Consider the following 15,261-nt stretch of genomic DNA (forward strand, 5'->3'; position numbering starts at 1 on the left):
GAAGGTTTAACACAGGGTGTTTTAGTTGTTAGCTTAGCAGGGGCTGGTTTAAGGGTTGAGTTCGAATAAATAGTTGGTACCTGTGCTTTCCCTGCCATTGCATCTGAGATTTTGGAACAGGTCCCTGGATTCCTGGGGTGCTTTGGTGGTGGGTGTAGGTCAGTGTCGCAAACAGAAATACTATCAGAAGCACTTTGTACACATCCACTACTACTCATAAGTATTGCTTTTACCACTAGATCTACAGGGGGTCTAGCAGGATCAGAATCGCCCAGCTGCTCAGGGGATACTATTGTGCCGTGAATACAAGTAGACAAGGTCTCTTCCATAGTCATAATTTGTTTTTCAATCACCCCCATGTCCCCCGTAATGTAATTCATCAAGGTTCTACATGTTTTATCTTGGGATTTGGGTTTAGCCACATTGGTAGGGGCTTTTCTCTTACCCATCCTCGCAATAGCTGAGTTAGAACCACCCAACTACAACCGGGTACTAAGCATAAGATCAAAAACGGGTGATTCAAATATTGTTGTTAATCCAAAAACCAGATAGAGGTAGTGTCTCAATACCAAGGGAATGGCACCCTTTAACCAACCACCCTAGGTCCTATATAACACAAACTAGGATAAAGGCCCAGTTATGTAATGTAAACGGAGAAAGAAAAAAATTGACAGTGAAGTCCAAGAAAACCATAGGTCCACCAACCTTAAGATATACAGATCATGTCCATAGGCACCAAAGGGGACAGTCGGGGGAACCCCAGAACAGAGCCAAGGGCACTGGCCCTGCCCCTTCATGACACTGACAGGCCCGGCTTGACCTGGGCTTTGTCTGTGTGAGCCCTACGCCACGGGAGAGGTCAAAGTGCTATATAGCACGGAGTTCAAGGCTCCTCGACTTTCTCCTGGTGGTGCCTCCTGGTGCTGGGCACTATGGAAGCTGAAGTCCCCTTCTCCAGCTCACAGAGAGACTGTCAGCTTTCGGGAGAAGTCAAACACCAATCAGCGTGGGTGTCAGGGTTCCCCCCCTTTTTCCTGGCGACGCCTCCTGGTGTTGGGCACTTTGGAAGCTGGAGATCCACTTCTCCTGTCCACAGACAGCATGTCAAATTTCCCCTTGAGTCAATCTACCTGCTCAAGAGGTGTACAGCGATAATATGTCAGAATAGTATGTGATATGCACATAGAGGCTGTACGCACAATGGGCCTGGAGGGCATAGCATTGAGTGGCTTATACAATAGCCAAGAGGGTCCACCCTGACATTACTTTGGGAAGCTCCTCCACAGGATAGTCTGTTTAGTAGAAAACCTACCAAAAGTATATCATTAAAATTATTTATTGCAGTCCCCTGACTCCCCTTTAAGACTGCTCCTCACCCAACTGACTCTTCGCTCATTAACATCGCTATACAGGGTATCAGAACTGTGGGATTTCAGTGTTCTATCAAACCAATGCACAACTTCATTTTTTAGTTGAAAGACATCCTCAGCTTGGTTATTGTGTGTAGGGTCAGGACATTTTTCTGGTGGCAGCTGCAAAACCTTATTATGTTGCTGGGGGACAAGTCCTCACTAATAAGATCATCTATCCTTGACTCCCTTTTTCCTGGTACTGAAGGGTATGGGGCTATTCCCAAGTGACTCAATTGAGGGATAGAGCTCACCATAGGGAGAAAATTGTGATAAATTTGCACCTGAAGGTTTGGCGGTGCTCTATATTGACAAGGATTAAGTCGCCATACTTTCAGTGTTTCTCACTAGGCAGAGCACAGGTCTAATGTAATTTGTGTCTCATAAAGGACCCGTAGCCATTGTGACTCCATCTACAACCTTGGGAGTCCCTTGATCTTTTAACAACTTATGTAAGGAATCTATGTGGGGTCAAAGGATTTAGGACCAGATGTACAAACATTAGGAATACAGATTTACTAATTGCGATTCTCTCCAAATCGCTATTATGAAATCAGGATTCCTATTGTATGAAATTCATTGAGTTTCATTTAGGGATTGCTTGTGGGTCGCACATCGACCTACCTTATGAATATGAATGAGGTAGGTCACAGTTAGTGACCCATTAGCAATCACAGCCATCACAAGGTTGGTGGCCTGCTGAGGTCGCAGACCACCTTGTCTGTGATTTCTTTTTAATAAAGCAATCAATTTTGTTTTAATTCAGCCCATTTTCCTCGATGGAAAATGGGATGCCTTCAAAAAGAAAATAATGAAATGCTAAAGTTTCCTTTTTTAAGAGTAGGAATTGGCCCGGGGGACCACTGACTGCTCTTAAAAATATTTTTGTTTACATTCTCAAAGGGAAGAGGTCTCTCAGGGACCTTTGCGAATGGGCTACCACTAGTTTTAAACTGGTGGTAAAGTATTACTGTTTTGTGACCAGAATTTGGTCCTAAAACTGTAATACATACCATAACGATTCGGTATTTGGAAGGGACACCCAAAACACACCCCTACCAAATACCGAACCGATAATGCCCAGTGTAATTTTGTAACATGTTCCCGGATCACATTTTGCACTTTGTACATCAATAAAAGTCTTTTTCTGTTTGCAAATGGCCCGATTCTGCCAATCAGTCTATTTGCAACCAGCAAAATGCTTTGTACATCTGGCGCCTAGCTAGGGCTGCCTCAACCTCCTTGATAAACATAGATTGAAAGCAGTCTTCTCTCTGGCTTTGATTTGACAAATGTATTGACAGAGTCTCCATCCCACAGCCCCTACTCAGAGAAATTAAACTAGCCTCTGGCAATGGTGATGCTTTAGATCTGTTAGGTAGGCTTCTATTATGTGGGTTGGCCAGCCAACCATTGCCTTTTTTATTTTTCTGTGGTGGGGTTCCATGAGTTCAGTACTGTCAGTTAAAGTGTTTTTATTGTCAATCGAGAAATACGCATTGATTGGATACCTCTGCGGGGAATGAGATTTTGATATCAATTTATGATTATGATCAATTTAATAATTTATCTCATTCGTCAATTTCGGACCGAGTTGTATCTGTCATTGAGTAAAAGACAACCCCCGCATAGGTTAGACAAACCCCATTAACTGACGCCACTCTGAAGAACCACTTACAACTGATAAAGTTTAAGAGTTTTATATGAAGTAATTTTGAATGCAATACAATCCACTCAGGATAAAATCTCAAAGTATACAAAATACAAAATCAGTTACAATATCAGCCGCTTAAGCTTCGATGTGAAGTGGTTCCTTCTGCGTCATCTGCAGTAAGATAAAATAATCAAGTTAAAACTGTCCCTACTCTATGCTATGTGACATCCCTACTTCGCAAGTTTCTTCCCTAAAAAAGGTGTCAGCAGTTTGACTTCCAAAGAAGTTCAAACTCTCTTAGCCTCTAAAGGAATCTTAAGTTTCAGAAGCAGTACCCTATCTGCCTACCCATCCGCTCTCTCTAAGGGTCCTCGGCCTACTGCTCCCTTGCGCTCTGATCTCTCAGCGCATCTGCTCAAGGCATCTACCCTTGCCTTTGCTCTGAGCAATTCGCCCTTCTCTGATTGCCCTCTCCTGATCGCCAATTGCTACCTCCTCCCCGGGGTGCTGTCCCTAAAATACACAATCACAGTGTGGGTGGAACGCCCCTTGACGCCCACCACGGACTTTCCCCGATGATGTCAACTTCCTGCTTCTTCCATTGGTCCACTCCTTGCGTCGTTCTTTAAGTTGACCTTTCTCCTTAGATGTCATCTTCATCATCTCATTGGCGACTTTTACTGACTCTTTCGGATCAAATGTCATATGAACTTAGACACGTCTTTAACTCATACCTGCAACTCTTTAACCTTCTAGATCCTGTGAATGCTCTTGTCAAAACATAGTTCACATTCAAAAGTGTCTCTCCTCACGTTCGAGCAATAAGCTCCGTCCGGCATTGTCACCTTAAATCTAACAAGTGCTAGACTTCTTGGCTCTCACGTCCACATCAAGCTATTTACGACTTTTACAAGCCCTCTAAATTACATACATTTGACTATGCTTCTTCGAACTCTTGGTCAGTCGGGTTATAATCACAAATGACCTAAACTCTTCTAGCATTCCTAAAAACCCCTCTACACAGTATAACCTTTGGCATACATTTATATATTCGTATTTTAGCAAAAAGTCTTAGCTATACTTGAATACATTTTACATAGAATATATAATACGTAGAATACGACTGCGTAGAGTATAACTTATGCATTCTCCTTGGTTACATCGTTATGTAAGTTCTCTTATACATTTATCCACGTTACATTTCTCTACGTCTTTCCATATGAAGTTACACAGTACACGAATTCTACTGTGCACGTTCTACATTTCTTAAGCATTTCTACATTTACCCATTATGTATACGGGCCTTCTAAATCTAATGCATGTTTAACACGTGAATACATTTACATTTCCTATACCATGTTATCACGTTAGTTGACCTTTATGCTATTATCGTCAGCTTTACATTACGATATGCGTTTCATTCCTACGTTTATAACATATGCGTCTAGATATGGCTACGATATACTTTATATTCAAATTGCGCTCTCTCAGTTCCCCCCTTTGATGACTTTTAGGAGTCATCACTAAAAGCAATTTGAATACATCTTTTATACAGAACTAGTTACATCAGTTCCTCTTTTTATCGATTCAAGTGCTCTCAGACTTTTATACTGTTGATCTTGTAGAACAGCTAGTCTCCTTTCCTGGTCTCTCATCGATCTTTGTAACTGGTTCGACCTATACCACTTATACAATTTTACTAATCCTAATAATGTAATTATGCAAATTAATACTATTAATACAGGCTTTAATATGTACCATATTATACTTTTGCCAAGATTAGCAAACCAACTTCCAACCTTTCCCACTCCATTTCCAACTTTTTCCCAAACATTTATTTTTGATAAATCTTCGATTTCTTGATGAATCTGTGTAATGTTCCGTATGACTTTCTCAAGTGGTTTTGAATTATCAGGAATATTAGTACAACATTCCTGAACTTTCAAAGCTTTACAAACTCCGCCTTCCTTTGCTAATATCACATCTAAAGCAAGTCTGTTCTGTAAAACCATTGCTCTGATCGACTGCATCTCACCTTCTACTAACATTAATGACCTTGCGGTACTGGCAGACAATCTATCCACGACTGTCGCTAACCTTCTAATTTTAACATCGTTGAGGATCAAGCCTAACAATGGAAACATCGCTCCAAATACATCTCCTACTACCTCTGCATCTCCTACTTCCCTTTTCGTTCTCGTCGAAGCCTTTCCTTCTATTATCGCCAAATCCTTTGCATGATATATTTTGGGGAAGACAATTGCCAAGTAACACGAACCATACCAATTATCAGGTAGTTTTACATAGGCATTTCTCCCACATACAAAATACACATTCGGAATAGCTTGCATCCCTTTCATAAAATCTTTCGTGTAGTACTCTAGTTTAAAAGAGTGCTCGCAACTAACTTCACCTACAAATTCACTCTCATAATATGTCTTGCTTCGAGTTAAACATAACTTTCCCTTCTGCGTTCTATCCAATGCTATTGGACCATTGCTACCTTTCCTTTTATGTGCCTTCTCTTCTTCTGTCCAGTCTATTTTCCATTGTCCTGACATTTTTAGAATCTTCTGCCTTCTGTATCGGTCATCTACTTGTGCTATAAACCTTTTCTCTACCTCTGACACTTTGCAAGTCAGATTATTTCTGCGTGCATATGATGTATCTAGTGTATCCCAAGGAAGAAAGAATTTAGCCAGTCTATCCTCCTTTTTGTAATAGTCCCACTTATTCATTTGCTTATAATTCGGAACTTCAGGCAGTACCGAATCATAATTTGAAAAGTAGTACTCAAATCCTTCTCTACCATAAAATATACTAAGCAGTAAACTACATGTTATCCCATAAGTCAATGGGAGATGGTGATACCTAATGCCTTCGTCTACAGAAGCCGGCAATTGCATACAAACGTAGCAATCTTTGGCCTCCATGGCATCGATATACTCATATAACAGTTTAGCGTATGCGTTTGACCTGAAATTTCCCTGTGACTCGTCTACGTGTAATCTACGAGCTTCATCTGCAAGTAACGCCTTTTCACGTATAACAGTGCTCTCCTCCTTCTTTCCCACAAGAGCAGGTTTCAAAGTCGTTACAGTTTTTACATTCGCTATTTCTTTATCTTTCTCATGTCCTATTATGTAAGATATTGTCACTACTGTAATTATGAGAAATATCACTACCGCTATAAGTGTACCTACTATACATCTAGCTTTTCTGTTTGGGTTGCCGTTCTCCATGTCATCAAACAGCGTACCTCGTTCTCTAGCAAATGGTTTCCTTTCCAGTCTTCGGTTGCTTGGTTGCTTTCTCAGTCTTTAAAGTGCTTTTTATCTATAAAGTCTCTTTTTCACAAAATGTCTTTTCTCTCTTAGCAGCAGACAACCCTAGCCCTTCTCCGTCCTCTAAATGTAATCCCTAATTTTATTCTTCTTTCCACTCGGCGCTAGGTTATCTTCTTCTTTATAACATACATACAAAAGTCCTTTTTATGCATCAACAATGATTTTCGGACCTGCAGCTTTTACAACAATTATCAATAATTCAAAGCGAATAACTTTTTCTTCTTCTTCTGACATTTGCTGACCAACTGTTGGAAATTGTAATCTTTTTAGTACTAGATCTTGAATTTGACTCAAACGTGGGGGTATGGGAAGTGTGAAAGTCAGTAACCCCTCAGTCTCGAGTCCAGGCGCCAACATCCATATCTCCACTGCCACAAATGGATCGAGATCGATTACTTTCACGCTCTTCACTCTCCCAGATTTCTGTCCCCAATACATCTGCCAGATAAGTCCACTCTGGGGTGGCGTACCTTCTGCAGGGCACACGTACCCTTCTCGATCTTCGTGGACTCTCCGTTCCTGAGTCTGTCGTTTCTTCCTCCTGATCCGATTCTTCAGCGATCGGAGCAAGAGTTCTTTCCTTCTTTTCTTTCGTACTTGGCCTTTTCCTTCTCTCCGGCCAACTGGCTTCGTCACTCCTTGTCTTTCCGCTCCTTATTCTAGGACCTGTCTCTTAGTCACTCTCAGTTTGTTCAATATCTGTGTCGGACTCCCAATTACTTTCTTCTCCTGAGGCGACTTCAGTCCCGCTAGTGTCCTGACCTTCGTCGTCCTGTTCCAACACAGTTTCAGTTTCTTCGATCACCTCCCCAGCTTGGTTTTCCCCCTCTATGGCTTCTCCGCTTCCCGTCGGATTTTCATCCGAGAGAGGAGCTGTTTCTTCTGGAGGTGTTGGCACTCTTCGGGTGTGTGAGGCATGTATCCAGTTTGGCAGACCTCCACACTTCACTGCGGTATTCGTTACAAGTATGACTTGAAATGGTCCTCGCCAACGCACGTCTAAGCAGTTCTTCCTGACATGCTTCTTCACCAGGACCCAGTCTCCTGGACTCAGGTCATGACACAAGTCCTGTACTGATGGAACCTCTGCAGCCTGGACCTGGAGGGACACAGAATTAACGGCATCAGATAGTCCCTTGCAGTAGTCCAAGATCAAATCGTCTGTGATGTTCACTAGCGCTGCAGTCGGAACCGATGGCAACCTCATAGCTCTCCCCATTAGCACTTCGTGTGGAGAGAGGCCTGTCCTTCTATCAGGTGTGCTACGTATGCTCATAAGAACTACTGGAAGTGCGTCTGGCCAACTCAGGGATGTCGATGAACAAACTTTAGCCAGTCTGGACTTGATGGTACTGTTAATTTGTTCTACAATCCCTGAAGCTTCTGGTCGATAGCTGCAGTGTAACTTCTGATCGATATTCAAAGCTGAACACAGCATCTTCACCACTTCGCTATTAAAATGAGTTCCTCTGTCCGATTCCAAAGAGGATGGCATCCCAAACCTCGGTATCAACTCTCTAAGTAACAATTTTGCTACTGTAAGTGTATCGCACCTACGTGTAGGGTAAGCCTCAACCCATCTAGAAAATATGCAGACAATCACTAAAACGTATCTGAGTCTGTTGCATGGAGGCATTTCTATAAAATCAATCTGCATCCTGTTGAGAGGCCCCCCAGACCTCCCAATGTGACTCAATGTAACTGGTGTTCTCTTTCCCACATTTAGTTGCTGACAGATCGCACATCGCTGACACACTGCTTCTGCCGCTACTCTAAATTTAGGATTGAACCACGTCTGTCTGAATACTCTCACCATAGCGTCTCTTCCTATGTGTGCTGATCCATGCAATTTCCTTGCCATTGGACTAACAAGTTCATTTGGTAATACTGCCCTTCCGTCGGCAGAAACCCAAAAATTCATCTCACTTTTTCCGCAACCTGCTGTTTCCCAGCTCCTTTTCTCGTCATCTGGTGCATTTTCTTGTACTGCCCTTAATTCATCCCACGTATCTACAGTATCTAGCAACATGGTCAATTCAGTTCTTTCCTGGACTCCCCCCACCTTGACATCAGTGTGAGAATATCCCTGCTCTGCGCAATAACGCGCTACTTCATCAGCATATCTGTTTCCTAGTGATACAAAATCAACATTTTTTGTATGCGCAACACACTTGACCACAGCTATGGCCATAGGTTTTTGCACAGCCTCTAACAGAAGTCTCACGAATTCTCCATTCCTAATGGGAGAACCCGAGGAGGTCATGTAACCTCTTTGAGACCATAACTGCCCGTAATCGTGAACTACCCCGAAACCATACTGGCTATCGGTGTATATGGTGACTCGAAGTTTGTCGCCTGCTAAGCAAGCACGAGTCAAAGCGACAATTTCAGCTACCTGTGCGGAGTGTACTCCTTCCAGGCAAGCGGCTTCTATAACTCTGGTAATCGTGCATACTGCATAAGCTGCTCTCAGCTGACCGACATCGTTTCTTACGCATGAACCATCAACGAAGAAAATTTCGTCTGGATCTGTCAATGGCTCATCTACGATATCAGGTCTTGGTTTGGTACATAGTTCAGTCACATCGAGGCAGTCATGATCTGTACAATTTCCATCGTCCACTTCATTCGGAAGTGGCATCAAAGTTGCAGGATTCAAGACAGAGCATCTCTTTAGGGTCACATTCTCGGCAGCCAGTATGACTTGCTCGTAGCGTGTGAGCCTGCTATTCGTCAGATGCTGAGTCTTCGTCCTGGTCATTAACAATTCCACAGAATGCGGCACATACACCACTAACTGGTGTCCCATTACTACACTCTCCGATCTCTCAATGCTGACACCCGTTGCAGCTACGGATTTGAGACATCCGGGCAACGCTGCGGCTACTGGATCTAATGTAGCCGAAAAATACGCCACTGGCCTGCGCGCATCTCCGTGGATCTGAGCTAATACCGCTAAAGCGCATCCCTCTCTCTCGCAGCAGTAAAACAAAAAAAGTTTGGTGTAATCTGGCATTCCCAAAGCCGGGGCGCGACATAAGTCCTCCCTCAGCTGCAAAAATGCCATCAAACAATCTTTGTCCCATGGTACCGGATCACTTACTCCTTTGTGCGTCAGTTGCAATAACGGTTTGGCCTTCAGTGAAAAGTTTGCTATCCACTGTCGACAATAACCAACCATGCCTAGAAACATCCTGACTTCTCTTTGGGTCGTAGGCGCGTTCATTTTCATAATCGCCTCTATTCTGTCCGGAGACACCTTCCGCTTTCCCTTTTCAATCCTATGGCCCAAGTATTGCACCTCAGTTTTACAATATTGCAATTTACTTGGAGACACCTTGTGTCCGTTCTCGGCCAAGTGATTTAACAAGGTGATGGTGTCTTCTCTGCAAGCTTCCTCAGTTTCTGACGCAACTAGGAGGTCGTCTATGTACTGAACCAGAACTGAATTCTTGGGCAGTACTAGACTCTCAAGATTTCGTTTCAATAACTGGTTAAAGATCGACGGGCTTTCTGTATACCCCTGAGGGATACGACACCATGTTAAGACACGATCTTCCAGTTTGAAAGCGAAAAGATACTGGCTCTCTTCGTCTAAAGGTATCGAAAAGAAAGCCTGGCACAAATCTATCACTGTAAACCATTCAGCTTGGAACGGTATCTGAAATAATATCACTGATGGATTCGGTACCACTGGACAACATGAGACAACAATGTTATTAATCTTTCGAAGATCCTGCACTATTCTGTATTTTCCACTAGGCTTCTGCAAACCCATAATCGGGGAGTTACATGGACTACCCACGATCTCTTTCAGTATTCCTTGCTTGACCATGGATTCGATCACAGGCTTTATTCCTGCAATCGTCTCTGGCGTTAGCTTATACTGTGGTGTTCTTGGATACTCAGCATGGGGTCTTACCAAGATTTTTACCGGTTCTACTCCTTTGATTAATCCTATTTCTTCCCCAGTAAAATCCCATACCTCAGCTGAGACTTTCTCCCTCAAGTCCTGTGGAAGCTCCTCCACTGTTAAGGTAGGATATAGTTCCACACACTCTTTTGAGTTTACGACTTTAAAATCAGCATCCTCGTCATTAGTCTGCACTTCTACTCCTTCTGGTGTACAATGTATCGTGCAGTTCAGTTTACACAGCAAATCTCTCCCTAGTAAGCACACAGGACTAGAGTCGCAGATCACAAACTGATGTTCATCACTGTAATTCCCTATCCTTACTGACACTGGTTCGGTCAGGGGATTCGTCATCCTTTTGTTCGCGACTCCTACCACCTGAACCATTTCTCCTGATATTGGCAGACCTGGGACTACCGCGGATCTCAACGTGGATCGAGTGGCCCCCGTATCCACCAAAAATGTTGTAGGACATCCCGCTATTTCAGCCTCTACGTATGGTCCTCTCTGATCTACTTCCAAGGCGGCTCCTAGAGTACAATCTTCCTCCCTATTCGCCCGCTGCCCTGTAAGTGGATCAACGTAGTAGCATTCCTCTCCTCCTACAAACAATGGCATCTGTCTGTAGGTTTTCCCTCCGTTTGAGATGCGAGGTGGTTGAGGAAACGGGGCTCGAGGAGTCTGAGTCCCCCCTTTGACAAACTTGCCCTTCGGGACTGTGGCTCCCTTAACCACGTTGTTCTGAACCTCTTCCTCCTCCTGCTCTATTTCCCCTGACTCAACATTGTAAGGACACTCGCGTCGCCAGTGTCCCACCTCATTACACTGATGGCATCTCGTCGTCTTTTTCAGTGTCGCGATATCCATTCTCGGTCTCGGTCTTTCTTCCTCATCCCTGCTCTGATTATTCTGTTTCTTTGCCTGCGTTCCTGTTCCCTGTTGGCGCGGTTTATCCTTTCCAGCAGCTTGCATTTGCACTAGCATTAACTTTTCTTTAAGCTTCTTTGCCTTAGAGTCTATCTCGTCACTGCAGTACCTTGCATACCTCAGAATTTCATCTAAAGGTTTGTTCTGCCAACAGATCAGATGCTGTTGGATCATTAGGCATATTTCTGGTCTCAATCCGAGGACAAACTTCGAAACAAACTGTCCTATGTCCTTGGGATCCATCACATCTAACCCGCTGTACTGTTTGAATGCTTTCAGCAATCGCTCATAGAACTCATGAACTGTCTCTTTCGGTTCCTGAGTAGTTCGATCTATCTTTACCCAGTCTATGTCTTGCACTGGCACTTTCTCTTTTAGCCATGTTATTACTCTCTCGTATTTTTCCATGACTCTAACTGATGGACCATTCGTCCGGGTATCTCTCGGAGGCTCACAATTAGGCCATTCAACACTAAGCTTGCACGCCGTCCACAAATCTCCGGGTACTACGATATCAAACAGTGTGTTCAAATCGATCCACAGTACCTTCGAGATCTTCACGAATCTTTCTACCTGTTTGTACCACTCGACGGGATTATCCCTAAGCTTTGGGAAGGAATTGGTAAATGCCGCCAAATCCCCCCTACTCCAGGGCACGTGAACGTAGCTTCCATTCGCGATTTCTCGCAAAGGGAAGGCTTCCATTCGCATCAAGTCTGCGTCCTGGGACTTCCCAAGCACACTCCGTCTAACAGAGCCCTTCTTGGACCATCTTTCCTCCCATCTATCCAGATCTCTCCATATTCTGATACTTAAAATCAATTCCCTTATGTGTACCTTCAGCGCGATCGTTCTACGCTCATCCAGATCCCGATCTGTGCAAGTTAGCCTATGGTTACTCTGTAAAGCCTTAGTTCGCGACAGGTCTACCATATACCTGTTTGCCAAATTAGATAGGTTCTCATGAGCTGACCTCGCCCTCCGAGTAATATCCTTGGATAAGAACAATATTTCGTCTGGTGTATACAAGTCTAATCTCTCTAGTGCCACTGTGGCATCAATCATTTCATCCAAGTCTGACTTCAAACTCATTACGTCAAGCCGTTTTGCTTTTATTTCAGCTTTCAGCATTTCAGTTCTGTGTTGTTCTCTCATATCCCTCTCACCTCCACTATGCGCCCTACGCCTGAGCACAGGTGAGTTATGAGGAGTCTTCCTTCCTTCTCTTCGTTCCCACCCCTCTAGATCCCAAGCCTTTCCATCTTCACGTGGGGTATGGTGGAATAATGCGCCGTCCCCCAACCCTACGTTCCGACTTTTCGGCTCGGTTTCTCCAGATGTGAGATAGGATCCACCGTTCTGTTCTAACCCACCGTAACTCGCTTGTTGTCTGGTGTCGCTTAATAAACGATAAGGTCCTTCACGGCCCTCCATGTTCCCGTGATCTCTTTCGCGATCACCGGATGGATGGCGAGACGTTTCGCGACTCCCTATGTTCTCCTGACTCCGTCCACTATCGCCGGATGCATGCCGAGACGCTTCGCGACTCTCCATGTTTCCGTGACTCCAGTGTCTCACATCTTCACCTGGGGCATGGTGTGTGCACCTAAAGGTATTCCGGTACTCCTGTGTCCTACGTTCCCCTTCACTGAAGGTGACGCGAGGCACTTCGTCACACCCTGCACTTCTGTCTTCGCACATTGGCCTATTGCCGGTATTGGTAGGACAAGTATCTCTTCTGCTCTCTTGACTTCCTCTCTCCCACTCGGGGCTGCTTTCGCCAGCTCCACAATGAGAGAGAATCCTGTTGTCCTCCTCTCTCCACTCAGGTCCCGTTTCTAAACTCCTACCCCGAGCCTCTTCGACAGTTTCCCATTCTTTCAAATATTCTCTTAACTCCTTAAAAGACTTCGGTTTAGGACCTCTCAAATCCATTGGCCCTCTTTGACCTCCCTGTTCTATCCTGGGACCCGTTGCAGAATCTAATGGGGTACTCCGACTTATTGGTGCTCGTATTTGCCTGTGGGGATTCATTGTGGCATTCCTATTCTCCACTTCTGCTCTTTCACTGTCCCATCGTGCCTGTTCCTCCTGCTGGACCCCTTCTGGGTTATAGATTGACACAATAGGGCCTATGGTAACCGGAACCTGCAAGGCGTCCGGCATTTGGTACGACCTAGCGCATTGCGTCTCTGGCACCTTCTGGACCACAAATCTTCCCACTACTCTCTGTTCAGAACTAGTTTGGGGTATTTCCTCAGTCTTGTTAGCGTCCCACTCTGTTACTGGGATCGATTTATATTCCCCCCACCTAGCTCCGTCTGCTTGCGGTAATATGGGACTCGCAAGTTCACCGCTGTATGGAGGTGGCCTATCTGTTAATAACCTCTCTAGTAGATCCTCCTCCGACTCGCTTTCCTCATCTTCTTGTTCTAGAGGTTTCCTTTCTCCCGTAGCCTCTATCATGGTGAACAGTTTGTCCACTTCTACCTTTTGTACTCTCCATTTCTTAGCTTCTTCATCCCACTTGGCATCCTGTACTGCCTTTACTGATCGTCTCACTCTCTCTTGGCGCCTCTTTACGCCCCTTTCGTGTGCTGTTCTAAACCACACACCAAGAGCTTCAAATTGTGTTGGCCTCGGTAAAGGTCTCATTGAAAGCATCGTCGCCTTCAGTTGGTTCAACACATCTAATTTAAACGTTCCGAATCTTGGAAACGCCAGTTCTTTATGCCCTTCAGTTAGCCTGTGCCACTCGGAAATCCACAGTATCGAGTGTAAGCCTACATTTACTGCCATGTGATAAGCTGGTGTGCCCTCTGGTGGAGCTTCTTCTCCTGCATATAAATTTCTCCTTTTTCTCCTAAAGATTTTTCCTAAACCCTTGAAACACTTCATTTTGATAACGTACGATATTTCTTACTAATTCTCTTCCTTGTTTGCGTCTTGATAACAACCACCAATCCCCGTGCGACTCTCGCTTAACCGCCTATCCCAGCACGGTTCTACGCTGACCGACCAATCTCAGCGCGGCTCTACGCTGACGTCACTTGTCTCTTCTTCAGCAGCTTCCCTCGTTTCTCAACTCGTCTCACGATCTCATATGCGTTTTCATTCATACACTGAAAAATGACTACTTCCGTCCAAGCGATCACTTTTCTCTGACTGTACGGCCACAGTCTAACTGTAATTGCCACCTCAACTGGCACAGCGTCTTTCCTTTTACGGTCGGACACTTGCCTCAACTGATAGGTTACTTACACACAGTAAACGTACGACCAGCGTCCGCTACCCATTCACTCACACATACGCTCCCCCTATCATCGGTCTGTCGGGAAATCAATGGTACCTCATGACCCCCTTTCAATGGTAGACAAATTACTCTGGGTGTTCGATACACCCGAACCACTTAAGTCCTCTGGACATAAGATTTCATCCGGTTGCGCGCGCTCACAACCTTCCCCCAATCACACTACAGGCATTCAACTCCGCTTGACATTACAACACAGGAACAACATAAAACACCGCAATCTTACAACGCATGACCCTTATACTCACTCTCGACCGATTCTGCTGCTTTTCCCTCGACGCACCGTCAGCACCGTCTTCGGCTGCAATTCTTCTTCTGGTCGTCGATGACTAGGGACCTTGGGGTAAACTAACCTGGCCTAGGTCGTCTTCCTCAAGAAGATAACCATCATACTCTGCTACCAACTGCGGGGAATGAGATTTTGATATCAATTTATGATTATGATCAATTTAATAATTTATCTCATTCGTCAATTTCGGACCGAGTTGTATCTGTCATTGAGTAAAAGACAACCCCCGCATAGGTTAGACAAACCCCATTAACTGACGCCACTCTGAAGAACCACTTACAACTGATAAAGTTTAAGAGTTTTATATGAAGTAATTTTGAATGCAATACAATCCACTCAGGATAAAATCTCAAAGTATACAAAATACAAAATCAGTTACAATATCAGCCGCTTAAGCTTCGATGTGAAGTGG

The 15,261-nt window shown here is 44.4% G+C and overlaps 1 protein-coding gene across 1 annotated transcript in view; it reads left to right on the forward strand.

The window, feature by feature from the left end:
- LOC147750914 (arylsulfatase A-like) overlaps positions 1 to 15,261 on the forward strand; it is a 272,329-nt gene that overhangs the window by 16,939 nt on the left and 240,129 nt on the right. The window lies entirely within an intron of this gene.

The sequence above is a fragment of the Lissotriton vulgaris genome, chromosome 1_1 (genome assembly GCF_964263255.1).
Source record: "Lissotriton vulgaris chromosome 1_1, aLisVul1.2, whole genome shotgun sequence".
Classification (NCBI taxonomy): Eukaryota; Metazoa; Chordata; class Amphibia; order Caudata; family Salamandridae; genus Lissotriton; species Lissotriton vulgaris.